Source organism: Acromyrmex echinatior, chromosome 14, assembly GCF_024713525.1.
Source record: "Acromyrmex echinatior isolate Ae372 chromosome 14, ASM2471352v2, whole genome shotgun sequence".
Classification (NCBI taxonomy): Eukaryota; Metazoa; Arthropoda; class Insecta; order Hymenoptera; family Formicidae; genus Acromyrmex; species Acromyrmex echinatior.
Window position 1 is genome coordinate 11,374,311 of NC_141865.1, and position 7,476 is coordinate 11,381,786.

Below are 7,476 nucleotides of genomic sequence, written 5' to 3' on the forward strand. Positions count from 1 at the left end.
CTTGAAATTGGGAATAACATAATATGATTAATGCATATAATTAACATTTCAGTTAACAGACAATCTTTTTAAAATATATTTTTCATATATTTATTTAACGTTAAAAATATTAAATAAATATTAAAAATAAAATTTTAATACCATTAAATTGTATTTAAAAACAGACAATGTTCTAAAAATATATTTTAAAAATATTGTCTGCTGTTTGTTAATTATTAGAAGAAAGGCCCCTTATTATGAGATACCGAATTCATTTTGGGTAAATGCTAGAAGTCTGTAGGATTTAAAAAAATAATAGGTTATTTTGAAGGGAATTTAATAAGCTTTAAGATAACGTTACATAAAATTTAATTCAAATTCTATTTTTTTTTAAATTAAAGAAATGTAAAAAGTGAGCAAATCGCAAAGTCAAAAAATTGTGCTCCTAATATGAGATACTCCGAGAAATCGATAGTAAAGTGCAAAGTATATCAGTATTGCAATTAAAAAATTATTTATTTAATGTTTCTAAAATACAAACAAATACAGCCAGCGTGCGATAGATTATAGTTCAGATAGTTGGAATTAAGCAAATATAGGCACTCGACATTCATTCCGGTTGTCTTTTTTATTATTGTACAATAACATTTATATTTTAGCAACGATTTTTATTATGATATAGAAGCATGGGTTATTTCATATAAATATATTTCATATAGGAATACCCTGGATATCTCATATATGATTTTCACGCCTTATGGTTTTACGATCATCAAATCTAACTTTTGTAATTAAATAATTCAACATATCCCGAATTTTTCTATTAGTACGACCTTACTCTATCACTACATAAAGAATTTATACAAATATTTCTTTATTAAATAATAAACAAGGTTTTAAATGCTCATCTCAATGAAATTTGAAGACATTCAAATTCTAAAATCTTGTTTTACAATATGATATATAATATAATGACTACAGGCATGATCTAATAATGAATTTACTAAATCTACTAAATAGTTTTCAATCCAAGAGCAATAAATTCATAGAACTAATAGATAGCGTTTATTAGTTTAACAGAATCTCATATTAAGCGCCTATCTTATAATAGGAGGCTTTCCTCTATTATTGCTTACATATAATACATTATTCTATATTTATGCCATATTAAGGCTTATCATATTGAGGGTTATCATATAAAATTTATATGCGAATGACGAACAAGCAAATATAAGTAAGCATTCTATCGAAGGAAAAATTCTATTTAGAATTTCGTTATGTGCATTCCTACTTTATAATATTATAACAACGACAGGTTTGTGCATCTCGGCCTGCAATTCGAAGAAGAAACGCGAGAAGAAAGAGAAATGGGGAGAAGGGCATCTAAATAGAAGGAGTAAAGTGGCGGAGTGGTGCGGTAAGAGGGTTGAGAAAAGTGGTTCCGGCTGCATTTTCTCGGTATAAAGGCGTTGCTTCTTTGCGCAGCAAATTCGAACCTTCGCTTTTGCGCTGCAAGTTGCTCGATTAGGCAGTAATTATGGGGATACCTATCGCGTTCCCTCGTAATTTTCTTGGTCAATTACGAAGAACAGAAGTAGCCCTGAAAAAAATTTGCATTTGAGATGCATGTGCGCACTTCTCGCTGACAATGTCGTGTTAAAGGTGTCGAGAGGAAACAAACGATCACTCGAATTAAGTGCCTTATTCAATTCTAATTCGAGCTGCAAAAATGATAGTTTATTGTAATGATGCGCAATCTGTGGCGCGTCTGTGAATTTTTTTGCAACCTGTCGACTCATAACCGAAAATATAAAATCATTTTCGATTTTATGCAAGCGAAATAAATATATGATTCTCAAAATTTTATTTTATATTTTTAAAAATGAAAAATAATCCTTAAAATCCTTTGAAAATAATCCTTAATGAAGATTACGAATCACTGATTTGTTACATGCTCTTTCTTTTTCTTAGCGACGTCTTGTCCTATATGAAACGAAGAAGATAGAAGAAACACTCGCATTTTATGAAATCGTTCACAGTAATCTTCTAGCCTTCTCTTTGATTAATGCCATTTGCCGACAATTAACTGTTCTGAGAAATATCAAAAATAGGCTCAAGTAGGAGGTTTAACGAACGAGAAGTGTTATCGCGATTTTTCCTCATTTCTCTTCATTCTCCTGCATTTGACGTATTACGGTCACTAATTTGCGCTTATTACAATAATTTCTCCGCTTCTGAACAGCGGTCAAGACTTTACGTGGCAATCTTGTGGCATCTTGCGAGTCAACTTCGCCAAGCATGCACATCGTCTAAGATATTTTATGCATCAAGGATGAAGATTCCCAATACGTACCACGCCCTTGGGAGTTAGTTCTTTAGGAAAGATGAAAGAAAAAAGAGAAATGAACCTCGACCAACATTACTTACTAATTTAAAGTATTAAAGTGATTTATATGTAATATTAGCTAAGATAATTTAAAATCAGAATAAATGATATAGTACGTTGTATGGTAATGAAGTTCGCTGAATATAATGAGAAAATAAACACCACTAAATTAATGATATTAAGGAGGTTGTAAGGCAAGTGCAATATGTAAAGAATTACTTAAAAAAATTACAGATTATTCTAAATTGCATTTAAAAATAATACAAAAAAATTAGAGATAGTTGATCAGCTGGATTAAAAGTTATTTCAATAAAAAGTAATATTTTTTAAATTTGTACTCTAATAAAAATATATATAAATGTATTATAAAATAATGATAACAATCTCAATCTTTTATATAAATGCTTCATGAATTCAAAAATATTTATGTAAAAAGAGTTACATTGAGATGCAGACATTAATTATTTAATAAATAAACAAAATATTTATTTATATATATTGTAAAAAAAAAACTAATTGGTAAATTTTAATAAAACTTTGCATAAGTCTTTGCATTTTTAATACTTAAAATATTTATATAAACAGATTTTTGTTATTTAAAAAAATTTTGTTTGTAACAATAAAACTAATATCAAATGACATAAATAATCTATAAAAATGTGTTGTTCAATAAAAATAGAATGTTATGAACACAACTTTCACATGTATGTAGTTTAAAGCGTAAATATTAATATATGTGTTTTATGCCCTTACAATTTTCTCAAATGGAAATCGACCGGAATTGGATTAAACACACATGAATGAAAAAAATGCCATTATTCGGTCAAGGCGGTTATTTGTGTTATAATATTTCTTGTGAATTTATACAATTTCCAGTACTCTAAATTAATATACAAATGACCTTTATTGTTCTTTAAAGTAATCCCTCCTAGAGAGAATACACTTCTAATAACGTTCGCTTGCGAAAACTTTGAAAAGTCGTCTTAAGTCTTGTCATCACACGTTTTTGCCTAAAGTGTTTATAAATCAATCTTTTTAATCGACTCCTTATTAGTTTAGAGAACAAAAAGAAGTCTGTGAGAAAAAAATCGAGGGAGTAAGAAGAATGATTCAAAATCGGTAATGCAACGTTGACTCAAGAATTGCCGTACACGTTTTGAATCATAACTGTGTAATAATCTAAGACTTAAAGATATTCAAAGATGACTTTTCACAGTTTTCGCAAGCTGTACAACGTTGTCAGAAATGTACTGTGTCTATAAAGAGGGATTTTATTTTAAAGGATAATAAAGATCATTTGTATATTAATTAAATAGTATTTATTTTCTCATAACATTCATCGAATTTTATCGCCACGTTGCATGCATATTCGCAGCTTGAATCGCGCTTGTGTTCCAAGGTATTTCCTGGAGAACTGGTCGCGGCGGGTTCAATGTATGATGCTATGTATTTTCATGCTACTCGTATTACGTGTAACACGTAGACGTATTAGTGTAACGCATAGACTCGATATTCCGACGAAAATTTTTGTGCGCGCGTGACTTCTAATAATAAACGGTCAGAAACAGAGGGTTCGATTACGTAAAGCTCGCCGTGCATCTGCCTGTAATTATCGCGATACCATCTCCGCTCTGTGGCACCCACGCGAATGCATTGCCCGTTTCATGCGAGCAAATCGATGCTTTCGAAACGCGTTCGGCGTAAACGTGGAAAACCTGTCTACTATCTCGGCCAATGTAATCGCGTCGCGCGGACAAAGAGATATACTAGGCGTAACAAATATGCAGCGCCAGATTGAGGTCATTAGTCATGAAATCAGAATAGAGATATCGCTGCTGCGAGTGCACGTGCACCAGCAACAACAGACGATGACGTTTCCTGGGATCAGTGGCGGAAACATGTACTAGATGATAAGAGAGAGGGAGGGGATCGCAGCATGAACTTTGATCTCCCCGCGTTCGTAATCGTCCCGAGCTTTCTTAACTCGAGGAAAAAGAAGGAATTAATAACGTATGATTGGGAGTCAATTTATGAGTCACCGCGCCACATACAATCACACCATTACTTGCATTCCAGTATCGTTACTTGCGTTCGCCATGTTTCCAGAAATGCCCATTATCGAGTTCTTGAAAGAGACATACATAAAGAATAATCTTTGATGCGTATAATTTTGATGGCACAAACAGAAAGAAATATCACGAAAACTTCTTCTCAGAATATTTTATTCATATTTTGTACTGTGACGAATCATGACCTAAAAGAAATATATATATTTTGTTAATATATATTTTGTGGAATATTTTAATTTGTTTAATTGTTTTATCTCTTAACTGCGTCTTGTAAACATTATAAATTTTGAAGAAATTATGTACTTTTTTTACAAAGTACTTTCATCATTATTTAATCGATGATGCATCTTTATTATTGTTATTATTATAATGAGTCCTTTTACTTACGTATTAAAGATATTGAGACACAATTAAATATATGTACGGTATTGTTATAATACAGGAATATTGATTATCTTGACACGTACGTTTGTCATTCTTATCAAGAAACACCTGAGGCTCTTAACGTCTGATATTCGCGCAAGATAGCTTTATTGGCTCGCTCGAAGGATCCTTGAGCTAATACCTATTTGTGAATAAAAAGAATTGTCAGATAATTTACGAATCTCCTTAACAAGCAACATAGGAAATCGACTGAAACTGCAATGTTTTTTATCTGCGACGTGCATCATTTCCTTTCACGTCGTTTTTTTTTCTTATCATGGAAACTGTATTTTTCTAATAAAAATTAGAAACAGAAAGTTATATAAAAGATTGTTGCAATTTTGCAGAAAAACTTTAGTAAGAAAGATCGCTAAATAAAATCCAGATGATACAAATAGCTTTATAAAAATATGTATAATGCCGTTTCTATCATTTGTTAAAGTAGATTACAGTTTCACAGCTTTATCTCCCCCGAGCAGAAAAGTTCGTTAATGCAGATTTGTCATCAAATTTGAGAAACGCTAATTTAAAAATCACATGATTCACTGTCTTTTATTAGTCGACAACAGTAATGACGGCAGACTCAAGGTTGATGGAGGCCGTAAAATGTTATTCTTAAATAACAAGTGCAAAGTTCGCCGGAAGTCTAAAATATAGAATGTTCAGCGTAATGGAGAACGATATAAAAATCATGTATCCAAAGATCAATCTACATCAATTAATCTTTACAATACAATCCGAAGTTCGAATGTCCACGTATACAGTATCGGACAATAAAATCCTGGGATTATGCGAACTGAACGAATAAGCCATGCTCTGGCAGGTCTTATATTTTTCTTCTACCAGAACAATCCACTTCTTACTTCCTGGAAATATCATTAGCGATTTCGCCGCTGGCGTTAATTCCTATCTATGTTTCATGTTTCACGAGGAAAAGCAATCATTATAAATGTGTACTCCGCATTTTCTAGTTCTTTGGTCTGCTAGAGTAGACTTATTAGACCCTAATGGGTTTTTCTTGACAAAATTATTCAAACCGCGACGATTCTCAAACCATAAAGAGAAAACGATCCCTGCAAATTAATTCAAACGTTCGGAATAGAATGAATGGAAGTATGGGAAATCCGCTAAATCCTATTACACATCCTGTCAAATTACATATTCTGCATTTCCTTGCGGAGATCATTGTTTAGTTGCTCACGATGCTTTCAAAATGTTCGCCAAACTGCATATACGAACAATGAAACCCTAATTATTAATAAAGGAACGTTAACTACGTATTCTAATGTAATAAACAACGTAATGAATCACGACATGGCAAGACACTTGCGTCAGAATCTGAATCCAAACTTTGATCGTCATTCACAAGTGCAGGTGTCCGCCGAACGAACTTTAGCTTAGTCTCTGTGAACGGATTGTATTTCTTTATCTCACTTGTGAATACCAAGCAAATATCTTCGGGTATGGATGTACTTACGCCAGTGCAACTGTACTTAATAAATATCACCAGCGGATTCAGCGCTGGAGTATCGACCTGCGGCATGTGGTAGCTCATTTTCCTTTCTCCTTCGTTCCTCCCTTTCCTCCTCGCTCGCACGAGGAATTACAATTCTCTCTCCCATGTTCCCTCTCCCTGTTCTATCATCATTTCACTCGATTCGCCTGCGCTCTTCGTCATACTCTCCTAGAATATTCCGTCGTGCTACCTCTAAAGTCGATATTCACGTAAACGTGCATGGGAATATCGCCAGTATGGCACGACCTCGCTTTGTTGTACATGCGCGGTGATCAACGATGTACAACGAGAAAGAGGCACCCTCTCCAAATGTCTTTAAAGAGCAAGAAGAAATTTCTTATGTGACATGACAAATCGTCGAATGGTGATTACTCGCTACCCTCGTATCTCATTTCTTTATTTTAATAAATCCAGCGACACATTAGACATTGTAATTTCTTCATTGTCTTTTCTTTTTATTACTTATGCCGGTTTCCACGAATGCAGATTAACTTTAACCTCGGTTCAACTTACTCTTCGTCTTTTTCTAATTCTAAAGATTAGAAAAAGACGAAGAATAAGTTGAACCGAGATTAAAATTAATCTACATTGGTGGAAATGGGCATTAAACATTTTATATTTGATGAAATTTATTTTTGGTTGCTTATATCTTCAATAATTAAGACAATTATTACTTTTCTTACGCAGAGGATAGTTATATGAGCAAACGATAGATAATTTCTTTAAACTCGTCATTATTTTGAATCATCCTAGTTACCAAGAAACGTGTTATAGGAATAACTTTATAGGCACGTTTTCTCTTATAAAAAGAAATTCGTAAAAGCAACACTGTGCACGTGATTAACGTGTGTCGAAACATTTATTATAATATTGCAAGCTGATATATTGGATCCATGATTAAACAAGCAATGAAGACTTTTGAAACTGGCAACAGTAAATTTAATTGCTTTAACACACACGTAGTCAAGTTACCAGCTATGTTACGATAACGTAGCCACTAGAATTAAATTAATTGTTAGCGATAAAGTTTCACCGTACTAAAGTTCAATATTTATCAAGAATGTTTTAACACTAGGCAGGACAAGGACTGTCCTTGACTTTAA